Source organism: Pteropus vampyrus, unplaced genomic scaffold (assembly GCF_000151845.1).
Source record: "Pteropus vampyrus isolate Shadow unplaced genomic scaffold, Pvam_2.0 Scaffold152, whole genome shotgun sequence".
NCBI classification, from domain to species: domain Eukaryota; kingdom Metazoa; phylum Chordata; class Mammalia; order Chiroptera; family Pteropodidae; genus Pteropus; species Pteropus vampyrus.
The window spans coordinates 3,171,818-3,184,643 of NW_011888933.1; the positions used below are offsets into that span (position 1 = coordinate 3,171,818).

General features: G+C 42.7%; 1 pseudogene; it reads right to left on the reverse strand.

Moving 5' to 3' along the window:
• Nucleotides 1-86: 86 nt before the first annotated feature.
• LOC111745340 lies at nucleotides 87-205 on the reverse strand (annotated as a pseudogene).
• Nucleotides 206-12,826: the final 12,621 nt, after the last annotated feature.

Genomic DNA, 12,826 nt, shown 5'->3' on the forward strand with positions numbered 1-12,826 from the left:
TTATTTTAGGCGTGGCAATCCTTGGTTGACTTCACAGATTGCAAGGACCTTGTCAGTTTACAATCCCTTATTTTTTTTATTTTTTACACCTACAGCACCTGGTCTTCCTAGGTGGTCTCCCATCCAAGTACTAACCAGGGCCGACCCTGCTTAGCTTCCAAGATCAGATGGGATCGGACTTGTTCAGGGTAGCATGACTGTAGACTAAGATATTTTGAAGGTCCCAGTAAGGGTACTGTTTTTTCAAGGGTGGTCTGTAGACCATCTATATCAGAATTGCATTATGTTCATGTTAAAAATGCAGATTCCAGGTTATAATCTCAAACCTAGTAAAACTTCTTTAGACAGGCCTAGGATCTATCAGTTTAACAAGTTTGCTAGGTATTTTATTTTATGTTCTATAGTTGAAACAATCCTAGAATAGGGGGTAAAAGAAAGAATTTTCAAAGATGGACCATCTGGCTATTGGTAGATTTCAATTATTCATTCTGTTGAAAAGAAGCATTGTCAAATGTTGAGAACAGCTGCCTACAGGGGTTGAGGCTAGTAAGCTGGGAGACTTTCCATTTCTTAGAGAATAGGTTATGTTAACCAGGGAAGTTTGTTCTTCATGCAGGAGAATTTTCCTCACTTTCCCTAGAGGTTCAGGGAATGGGTCCCTGCCAGTGCCACGTATCACATGCTTAGAGGACCAATCTCATCACATCCATCAGTTGTCCCAACAGATTCAGACGCAGCCACGAAATGCTGTTATTACTATCCCAGTGCAATAGAAAGGGCATTGAATGGACAGATGGCTCAGATTACAATGCAACTTTTGGTAACAAATATATACATCAGAGATTCATAAGACCTTTTCATTACTCTGGTTTTGCAGATAAAGGCAAGGGTGGAGGAGGAAAGGAGGCCAGAGGGACTCTGAAAGGCATATGATTAAAAAAGAGAAGCAGAGAAGGAAGCTTACTCTCATTCCCAAGCCAGATCAATCATTATTCCAAAGTGATCTCTAATCAAAATTCAGCATATGGTTTTTATTAATTTGGGGGCAATTCCCCTACCATCTCGTACAATAAAAAGGATGTTGATCTCATAAAAGATTATAGCATCCCTTATCAAGCTAGCAAACAAGAAGTGTAAAATCCAAGATAATGAAATAAGTTGAATTGCTTCACCCTTCCCTCCCTGGTTTTATTATTATTGTTTTTTTATTGTCAAAAGTTCTGAGGGGAAGAGATTCAGAGCTGGGTTATGAATAGATTATGTCAGGTTCATTTCCAGTATGAAGTTGGTACCAAGGGTCCAAACTTCTCCTCGAGAGCCTTAGTGAGGAAAAGCAAAGTACTACCTTTAAGCTCTAATTTGCAGAAATGATTTGCCCACATTCAACTTGATTTTCTGAAGACAGGGAAAAAAAATGAACTTATGATTTTTTTGTTGTTGTTGTCGGTTGGTTTAGCCAACTCTCGTTCCTTTTAGTATAGATTCATGCCACTTTCTCCAGAACTAAACCTCAGATCAACAGAGGCTAGTAGGTCTCCTATGAAAGCCCTACCATGCATATTGGGTTCTTCCTCAGGGGAGGCTGGCTACCTAGGCTTTTTAGCTCTGTCACCACGACCTTCTGCAAAATAGCCTTAAACTCTGACCCATGCAGATACAGCCTGGGAAAGAGTGAGGGTTGGTGATGCAGACAGAGATGACACAGCACCTCTGGGAGTTGCTAAACCTCTTGAGAGAAGCCAGGAGGGAGGGACAGTGAGAAGGAACCTGGCTGGGCACTGTTCTGGGTCTGTTTATGCAGGTATCTTACTCATCTTACTCATCTTCTTAAACATCCTATGAGGCAGGAATTCTGACCACCTCGTAGATGAAGACAGTGTGTCTCAGAGTTTAGATAATCCACTCAAGGTCATACAATTAATTGATAGTGGAATAGGGATTCCAACCCAGGCCTCTCTGACTGAGAAACGCAGCTTTTTCTCATCCACCGGTGCCTGCTAAGGTGATTCCCTCCAGCCACTTTGGCCAGGGGAGAAGCCAGGAGGCAGGTGGGAGAAGATAAAAGGAGGCTTGTGCTCCATTTCTGTGCCCACAGCTCTTGGTGCAGCCAGGTCTGGGGAACACACAAGAAATTCGGTGTCACCTGCTTCTCTTAGGACAGCTTGAAATTGGCTTTTCCATGGGAAAAGCAGGTTAGTGTAGAGCTCTCCAAGCTGGATGGTGCCTCTTACGAGCCAGCTGTGTGCTTTGGAGAAAAATTTTGACCCATGGAATTTTTTTTTCTTGCCAAACTGCACTCTGCAGATTTGACAATCACTCTGCAGATTGTCATAGCACAAATGTTCAAAAGAACTTACCATAGATGGGGGAGTTCACAAAGAAAAAATGATCATGCCACATTTTGTGGGTGAGGGGGTGTCTTGGTCAGCTTGAGCTTCCATGAGAGAATACTATAGACTGGTGGCTTAAACAACAGACATTTATTCTCACAGTTCTGGAGGCTGGGAACTCCAAGGTTAAGGTAGTGGCAGATTAGGTTCCTGATGAGGTCCCTTTTCCGGGCTTGCAGATGGCTGCTTCTCATTATGTCCTCACATGGCAGGGAGAGCACATGAGAGCAAAAGGCTCTGGTCCATCCTCCCTTTCTTATAAGGACACTAATCCCATCATGAGTGTCCTACCTTCATGACCTCGTCTAAACCTAATAACTCCCAAAGGCCTCACCTCCAGATGCTATCACATTGGGTGTTGGGGATCCGAGATACGAATTTTGGGTTGGGAGACACAAACAATCAGTCTATAAACAAGGGGGTCACTGAGTCAGTGAGTTGAGGTCTGGCCACTTTGTGTTCTCCTCCCGATCTAATTCTTGGGAGACGTGGCTGGGAGGGGTCGGACAGCAGAGGAAAAGTATCTGAGGGTCAAGCAGGCAGGCGTAGTGCTTCGCCTCCATGGCTGCTGCTCCTGGATCCCTCTGGACTCAGTGAGGCCTGGCAGATGGCTTTTCAGTGGGGAAGCTCACAGGGATATTTTTCAGCCGATTGAATTGCTGTTTCAGGCTTTAGTACCTGGGCACGTAAAATCTTTTTCCGTCATCCTTAAGTAATTTTCCCAGCCTTGATGTCTGGACTAGAAGAATTTCCTTACAACCTCAGTCAGCATTGTTTCTAAAAGTGAAGAAGCATTTCGGGATAGTTCATGGAATGCCCTGTGTGATATGTCGTAGATGAAGGAAATTTAACATTGAAGGAGCAGCCCTTAGATTAAAATGCAAGAGAACTGTTTACAGAGAAGTGACTGCGGATAGAGTTTGGCAGAAAGAGGTTTCTGACTAATAGGGCTAACAATTTAGAGGAGAATGTCATTAATTGTAATATAAGTTTACTTTTCACCTAATGAATTTTAATGGCAGCTTTCACCATTACCTCCAGGAATCCATAAGAAACAGAGAAACCTGCCTGGAACCGTATTTGATAGAGATTTTGCTAAAGCAAACCTCTGGAATTATCTCAGCTCCCTTTCTAAAACACATTATTTTATCACAAAACATTTTAAATATAGCATGAGAAATATTCATCATATTGCTTGTACTCACCGTAACCTGAATGCAGACTCTCTTTGAGCAATCTTATTTTTTTTTGCATATCTTATTTTGTTATTCAAATGACGAAACATATTTTGCATGAAGTTACACCTTTTTAGAGGCAGATTTTGTTCCAGAAAATTGGTGCAGCATTTCCATTTCTCACATCTTTACATAGCTGGTTTCTTGTCAGCAGATGTTACTCTGACAAGCCAGCCCTGTAATCTGTATCCCCGCGGGGACTGGACGTGAATGTGTTTCCAAATCACTGATGAGGAGGATGCACCTTCCTCAGGAAGAAGGTGAAGATGGGCAGGTGTTTCTCAAGATCTTAAATAGTTCACTCACTGATTTTTATTGAAAGTACAGACCCTTGTCACTTGAGTGTCAACTCTGATCTCAAACTAACTTTCAGGTTTCAGTCTGACTGGCTTCCTGACAAGGTATGCTCCTCGTTAGCCATGACAGAGAGCGACTGGGCCACACAGGCCCGCAGTGACCCAGCTCACCTGACTATAGAGGCTCAGCAGAGAGAAAGAAATCCCCAAGCGTTCTTCTCTGTTCTCTTTTTAAATGGAGTTTTTGACATTATAAGGTGGCATTTTGCACTCATTATCAAATACCAACATCGTCGGACCGCAAGCAGGTGCTTGGCAGAGAGGCAGGCTGTACGACATTTTACACAGACATTGCCCCATTTATCCCTGGCCCATCAAGCTCCAGCCCCTATTCTCACTGCAAATGCACAACCCCTCTCACCAGCAGGACCATTGCACTGCACGACCGTGGGAGGCACTTTTCACACTATATTCTGCATGAATGGCACCACTGGGGCTGTGGGGTGGTGTCCCTGAGTTGTATATCAGGGTAGCCCTACATGCCGCATTAAAACACAGTGAGTCACACCATCGGGCAAGAAGACTTCATACCCCAGATCTTCGTAATTCCATGCTGTGGTAGGATTCTCACTGACTTGGATAAGTCGTTCCTTGGTTTCTTAAGGCCCCTATGCTAACCCTCTGGCTAATGCCTGAAATTCCATTGTGTGTGTGTGTGTGTGTGTGTGTGTGTGTGTGTGTGTGTGTGTGTGTGTATGTGTGTGTGTGTGTGTGTGTGTGTTTTCTATTACTGCTATAACAAATTATCATAAACTTAATGGCTTAACACAAATTTATCTTACTGTCCTATGGATCAAAAGTCCAGCATGAGTCTTACCGGGCTAAGATCTGGGTGCTGTCAGGCTGTTTCCTTGCTGTAAGCTCTAGGGGAGAATTCATTTTCTTGCTCGTTCAGGTATTGGCAGAATTCAGTTCCATGCTGGCATAGGACTGAGACCTGTTTCCTCTCTGGCTGCCCACTCCTAGAGGCCTCTATCTGGTCCTTGCATGTAGACTTACACCTCAGAGCAGCAACATAGCATCGAATCCTTCTCACGCTTCCCACTCTCTGGCCTTCTACCATTGAATCCCTCACCTCAATGGAGAATGGTTCTATGCTTTAAGGTCTCATGTGATTGTGTTGGGCCCACCTGGATAATCCAAACTATTCTCCCTATCTGAAAGGACTTAACCTTAATCACATCTGCAAAGTCTTTTGCCAAATAACATAGCCACAGATTCTTCGGATTAAAATGAGGATGTCTTTAGGAGGCCATTCTTTTACTAATCACATTATTGATTCGATTATTTTACCTCTTTGAATATTTAAACATTAAAATGAATTATTTATTGAGAAACTTTATTGAGAATTGTGTTTTAGACAACATTAACTGACTGTCATTGTTTTTCTCTATCCACAGACGTGTATTTTCTTATTTGATCTTTTCGATGACTCTATGAGATAATATCAGTATTAGCCAAGAATGCAATGAGCTGCAAGTAACATAAACCCTGACCAATGCTGGTTTACTGTTTTAAAATAAAAAGGAGCTATATAGCAGCTCAGTGATGCCATCAGGGCCCCCAGACTCTTTCTATCTTTTCTGAGAAGGAGAGGACTATAGTAGTTAATAGCATGGACCCCGTAGCCTATTCTGTGGACTTTTATAGGTTTCAACTTTAGCAAATAGAGATAATTATATACTCAGCCAATGGGGCTGATGGAGTGAGTTATAATACATTTAATGCACCCAGAACCGTGCCTGGTGCATATTAAATGCTCAATAACTGTTGGCTACTTTAAATGTTATTTCTATGTCACTATTCTTCACATATCTTCATGTTTACCGTTTCATGGTTACAAGGGGGCTGATGGGCTTCTAGCTATCACATCTAGGTCCCAGGTAGGATAGAGAAGGGATAAACAAGTAAGGAGGAAGGAGGCAGGTATGCTATTTATATCAGGAAATCAAACGCTTCCCAGAAATCCCCAGCCACTTCTGCTCACTTCTCCTTGGTGGAACAGTGACCTATGACCTTCCTTATGTTCAAGGAGAGTTGGGAAAGCAAGGTTTGTGTATGTGTTTTTTTGTTTTTGTTTTTTTAATAATGAGTAATCTGGATGGGCGGACATACCTTGTACCCACCTCTTGCTGACTTTTCCCAGCCCCAAGAAAATGGTGACCTTTTTAGTAAAGAAAAAAATGGAACATAGGAAGACACTTGCAGGGTCTGCACAGTCGGTCATCGGTACTTGAGTGTGCATGAGTCCTAGCTGCACACTGGGCAAAGGTTTTGATGGGAGGCTGGTATAGAGTTAGGACAGAGCCTCTGGATGTTGGATAATGTTGTAGGCTGAATGGTACCTCCCACCAAAATATGCTCTAGTCCTAAATCCTGCTACCTGTGAATGAGACCTTATTTGGAAATAGGATCTTTGCAGATATAATCAAATTAAAGTGAGGTTATAATGGATTAGGGTGGGCCCTTATTCAGTGCTTGGCATCCTTATAAGAATAGGGAAATTAAGACACTAAGACACAGAGGTGGGATGCCATGTGACCACAGAGGCAGAGATTGAGGCTTCCTTTAATGATGATGTAATTCCAAAGTTTGGGGAAAAGAAAAGCTTCTATTTGATGCTTTTCATAAGTGGATGCAGTCTGGTTTGTCTATCTCTAGTGGGAGAATCAGACAAATGCCCCTGCAGTCACCACTGCTGGAGGGTGAGAGAAGGAAAAGGACCTGTGAGCAGGTGGTAGGACCCCAGCTAGGAGCAAAGGGGCTGGGGCCAGGCAAAATCCCCTTCGGGAAACCAACCTGGTCAGCACAATCTCTATCTCAGATCATTCTGGTCTCCTTTCATTCCTCTGTAGCTTACCCTGGAGTCCTAGGGTTCCTCCAAGCAGCTTGCATCCTCCAGAAGTTGCCCTACCTTCTGGCAGCCTCAGCGGGCCCTGGGGCATCTCCTCACGGGCATAGCACAGTGCTTCTAAACTTCATGTTTTTAACCATGCTGCAGTTGTTACTGTAATTATTTGTACCATTATTTACTTGATATTTACCCAAATAACTATTTTTAATGAAAACATACTTTACTACCATAAGTGAATACAGCCAGGATGATTTTGTGCTAAATAGAAGACAAACATACAATTAATACAGTGAAAGTGAAACTAAGTTATTAAATTCAAACTAGGGCCTGCAGAAGTCTGAGGTCTGCTCTCTGTTAATAAAGGACATGAGCAAGTTGTAGAGGGGTGTTGAAGACATATGAGCACCTGACCGAGTCCATCACAGAAAGTAGAGAATTAGAAAGAAAACGCTTTCTCATGGTGATTGTGTGCTATCTGAGTACCATCTCTAGTCAAAGTCTTTGTGAAAAGCGAGGCACATAATGGTCAATAATATTGCACTACCATCGCTGATATAATAAATGCCCATGTGCATCGTTTCATGTAATCTTCACACCACCCTATGAGGTCAGCATGATCATTACCACTTTGGAGATAGGTAGCTGAGGCAAAGAGGTGCTCAGCAACTAGCTGGGTCACCCAGCTTGTCAATGCAAGAGCCACGTGTAACACATCCACCACAGTGCCTGACTCTTGGACGGCTTATCCTCCCTGGAGAACTGGAGGGAGGAGGAGGGTGTATCTGCCAGTTATCACCCCCCAATCTTGGCCCAGTGTGACTCCGTTTATCGACTCCACTCCAATGTGTTTGCTGGGGCAGGATGATGGTGTAAGATCTGAGTGGCAGAGAGCAGTAAAATCGTAGTGAAAGCTCCCGAGGGAGCTGGGGACACCACTGGGAAAGGACTGAGGTCTCCTAATGTCAGTTCCCTGGGAAGGACCTCATTGCTTCTCAGCAGAGCGTGCTCGCACTTGTAGAGTGCTCAAGTTTCCCTACTCCCAGGCTTACATGGCACAGGTCTGGTTTTTGTGTTGGGGAAGAAGGATGACACATCAATAGAGGCCAAGTTCCATGTTCTGGGACAGAGCCGGGTTTCGCGCACCTGACACCTACTTCTAAGAGAGTCAGTCCACCTGCAAATCCTTATATGCTCATTACTCACTGTGTTCTGCACTAGGGGCCTGCGTCCTTTCGCTTCATTTTGCAGAACACGGCCCAGACTAAAGGAGCCTTTGAAGGTGGGTCCCAAAGCAGTGTGGCGCACCTCTATGAGGCTTCCCCTTTAAAGCCTAGATGGAAAAAAAAAAAAATCACTGTGAAGAGGCATAGCCCCAGGCCAAACACTGTCACACTGCAAAGGTCAGGAGAGGGTCAGGAGAAAATCTGATATTGAAAGGCCACCTGGAGAACAGGGCTCTGCCTCTGTCTCCATCACCCCCTTCCCTGTCCGCTATCTCACCTGGGGGGTCAGGAGGCCGAATGGTGAGAGGACAGAAGGCAGAGGGCCTGCTTTTCAGTCACCTGAATGCTGCTTGTCAAAGGGATTTTTGACTCCTGGGTGGGGGAGCTATTGGGAGCTCGGAACTGGGGAGGTATAATATGACTAAAAGCTGCTTTAATAAAGCATGGGCCTGGGTTTAAGCTGCACTCTCCATAAATCAAAGGGCGACACTACCATTCTTTGTGAAGATCAGCGAGACAGTGTGTTGTGGAACTGGGGAGGCTCTTAAATCTAATCGACAGCTTTCTGAGCACAAATACAGCTGTGACTGAAGGACAGAGGTGGCTGCATGCTGGAAAATATCCAAAGGAGCATGCACATTTCCCTGGTGATAAGAATGGTGAATGGTTCTGAGCCCAGAAACCTTGGAAAACAATTAGCCAGAGAAGCAAGATAACCTGTTGAAATTATGGCGCTGCACTTTATAGCTCTTAATAAATTTTCTGGCAGCCTCTTCCCAGCTTAGGGTCCTGGTCTGCTTCTACCTTTAATAGTTGGGGGAATTAAGTCATCAAAGTTTCATCTACCTGTCGGACTTCAGCCAGAAGGACAACTTATTTGCCTGGATACCTTTCAAAACTGCTGTCTACATAGATTATAATTTAATGTATAGTGGAACTAACACAAGGCTGCCTGTTTCTTGGGTCTCAAATGTCAAAATCTGCATTTACACATTCTAAATTTTCTTCAGTGTTGCCCTCATTCTAAATAGTAACAGTGTAAGCTATGAAGAATTAAAAGAAATTGCACCGAGATTTGCTTTTAATCTCTACTATTTGTTGGTGTAGCAAAGAGCATTGTGGGTCTCAGAGCTGGATTTAAGATCAGAGCTGCCACTTTACTAGGCATCGCTGGTTCTTATGCTCATAAAGCCTCAGTGTTTTCATCTGTAAGATGGGGATAATGTTTGCCTTAATCGATGTGAAGAGAAAATGAGATAAATGTAGGGAAAGCAACCAGTGTTGCTCCTACACAATAAATATTAGTCCTCCCCTCTCTAGTAAGGTCTGATGATTTGATGAATTTTTCTACTTCAACTCACATAGTGCTTTCATTTGGGCCACCTTTATTTATTTAAACACCCATTTGTGTGAGTGATTCTCCCAAGAACCTAAGTCCCTGGAGTCCCTAAGTAACTTATTTTTGATGGATCCGAAATTCTAAGGGCAAGGTCCTTAATTCATTTAAGGCTCTTTTTTCTCATAGAGTTTGAGAATTAAATGGGATAAATTATGAAAAACATTCAGACCAGTATCTGGCACTTGCTAAACACTGAATAATATTAGCTATTATTATTATTATTAAACTACAACTCTCCCTCTCCCATCGGACAACCTGTCTTACCCCTGGCCACCAGATCGTATGTATTTGAAGGTTTTCTGTTCAGATACATGTGTTCTGTTCTTTATCTAGAAAGCCAATACCCTTCTATGCTTAGCCTGTTTACATTCTTACCATTCTTTAAGGCTTTTTCAGATGCCATATCTTCCATTAGAACTATTCTGATCCTGCCTATACTCAAAGTCAAAAGTCAGTCTTCACTGTCGTTGTCCACCTCCCTAAAGCACTCACCACATTCATCATTGAGTTTTGGTTCTTTGTATACTTGTTTTTCTCTCCTACTCATCTCTCAGGTTTTTGAGGGAAGAATCCAAAGCTCTTCCACATTTGGGATCCTTTGTAATATTTAACAGCGTCTAAGTATCCACTGGGCTACAGTTGAATCTCATTTTATTTCTGTACTTCTTATTGGATTGACTAGGCATAAGACATACAGAGTCAAAGGCCGTTATGGTCCAGGCAGACTACTTTTTAATGGTGTTTCACATTTATTATTATGCAGCAAACTTAGGTATTTGGGATTATGTGGGGAGAGTCAGTAACAACCAGCCAAATAAAGTTTTAAGTCAAGAGGATAATAGTTGAATGTTAAATGTTGACAGTTGAAGCATCTCTCTTCCTCTTCCAGAGGACACAAGCCATCTTTAACCATGACAAATGACCTCTGAGGGTCCAGTGATTAGGAAGGTATGGAGTGATGCTCACTGGGCACACACTAAGGATAGACTCTCTAATGCAAGCCAGCGAAGTGCCCACCCTCGTTGCAGAAAGCCCACTCAGAAGCTAGCACAGTTCGCCAAGAACATAGTAGGTTCTTAAGAAATACTTAATAAAGGAAGTTCAGCTTTTTCATGTGTGGCTCTGGATTACCTGGTTGGCTTCTTCATGCCTCAGTTTCTTCAGCTGTAAAATAAGTATAAACCTAATGTTCTATGACTGCATGAGAATTAAAAATTACTGTGATCATGAAACATTTATAAACAATAATTCATGAGAATAAACATAGCCACTGAAAAAGAAATCTCGATTGTCAAGACACTTATGAAGTAATCTCTAGTTTCTTTGGATATGCCTAAATGGTGTTCATTAAATCTTTATTTTAGTACCATTGTACACAGGACTCAGTTTCCTTACAGAAAGTCAGAGAGCCATCCAACTCGCCACCCACCCACAGTTGTTGAAAGGAACAAGTAGTGCGAGTGATTGCAAAACACTTGCCTAAAATCCAAGGAATTATACAATAATAATAGTAATCATCTGTCACTAAAAGTATTTCCATCTTAGTGGGTTGTAAGTAATACATTTTCCCTTTACTTAAGTCTTTCTTTACTCTCTAAATAATGCATTATCCATTGCATTTACAATCTCCTAGTCTCCTTCGTGTTTTAAATTGGAATCCGGCCTGCACACGTGAGCTAACGCCATTCACCTCAACAATAATACCAGGCGATCTTTAACAACAGGACTTTGAGATTTATGGTTTGAGCTATGAGGTGGAATGTCAGCAGTGCAGCAATTCAGAAAAAGAATCCTCACACCTCATTTCTTCATTCAAATGAATTCAACAAATATTTCTTGAGCACAGAGTCAGAGCCTGGCAATGTGTTATAAATACAATACTCCTTAGAAGGCCACACAGACATGGAAACTAATCACTATAATCGAGGTAATAAAAGTTTTATTGAGGGTCTGCAGAAAGTATCTTGGTAACATACAGGATGGAATTACCAACCCTGTCTCAGGAGGAGGCCTGTGGAAGGTGTCTTGGTGGGTTTAGTTGCAGATAATCGAGCCCCTTCTAGCTAGTTCAAACAGAAAGGGATTGAATGTGGGGAGTTAGGTGTTTGCAAAATTATTGGAAGGGCTGGAGGAGCAGGCTCTAGACAAGGCTTCCAGAAATAAATTTCAGAACAAGAACATTACATAACTGGCCCACTGGAGTTGCTATCCTTCAAAGATCAGAAAGTCAGGGCCTCAAAAAGCCAATGCCCAACTGTTGGCAGCAGAATCACGTTGCCTCAGCTGTAATCCATGCTAACACAACAAATGATCCTCACACAGCCTCTTGACCCCCAGGGAGCTAGATTAGGTGCTTCTGCAGTACAACCAAGTGCTTCTGCTACTGTGTTTTGCCAGCAAAAGCATGCTTGGGCCTCAGTTCTGTCTTCTAGAGCGTTTGGTGTGATTGGTAGAAGTTGGGCCTCGTGTGGAACTCAAGCTATGAGCAATCTGGAAAATGTGGTCTTCAGCTTTAGCACCTCTGGCCTGCAGTAAGTCCTGCTACAGGAGGGTGGGATGGATGTGAGGGAGCCAATGTCCAATTTCTGACTTTAAGTCTTCACGGAGAAAGATGTCAATCTGGAACCTGAAGGATGAGCAAGGATCCATAGGATAAAAGGCATTTTGAGCAGGGGCAGCTGTGCTTACTTGTGTTGCCATGGTATGGAGCTGTTAAGAGCATGCCTTGTTCAAATAAATAGAAGTAATTTGTAATTAACAATAGCACAAGATATAAAAAACTAGGAGTAATAAAACAAGAGAGGGGAGAGGCACAGTGGACTGATTTTGAAGGGCTTTGGACTTTAGACTTTAAGATGTCAGTAAGGACACCCGGAAAGGTTTCAAGGGGTGTGTGTGTGTGTGTGTGTGTGTGTGTGTGTGGTGTGTGTGTCTGGGTGTGTGTGTTTGTGAGATCAAGAGCCAGAGAGTGAATGAGAGAGAGACTGGAAATTTACAAGGGCAAGGATTAATTTTCCTTCACTACTGGGCAACAACATATGTTATATATAGTGGGGTGCTAGTAAACATTTAACAACTGGACTCTCCAGAGGGAATAAAAAGTCTCAATTTTCAGGGTATGCCAATTTCTGTGCTGTAAATTCTTCCTACATCACCTATTTCATACTACCAACATGATATCACTGAACATGGAGTTGGGAAGAGAGGTGGATGACTGGCTCTTGGGAGCAGGTTCAAGCTGGCTCCAGAACTCCTATACTTGTGATGTGAGTAAATTCTCAAAATAATCCCATAAGATATAAATTATAATTCCCTTTCACAAATGGTGAAACAGGCCTAGAGAGATAAATATTTTACCCAAGGTTATGT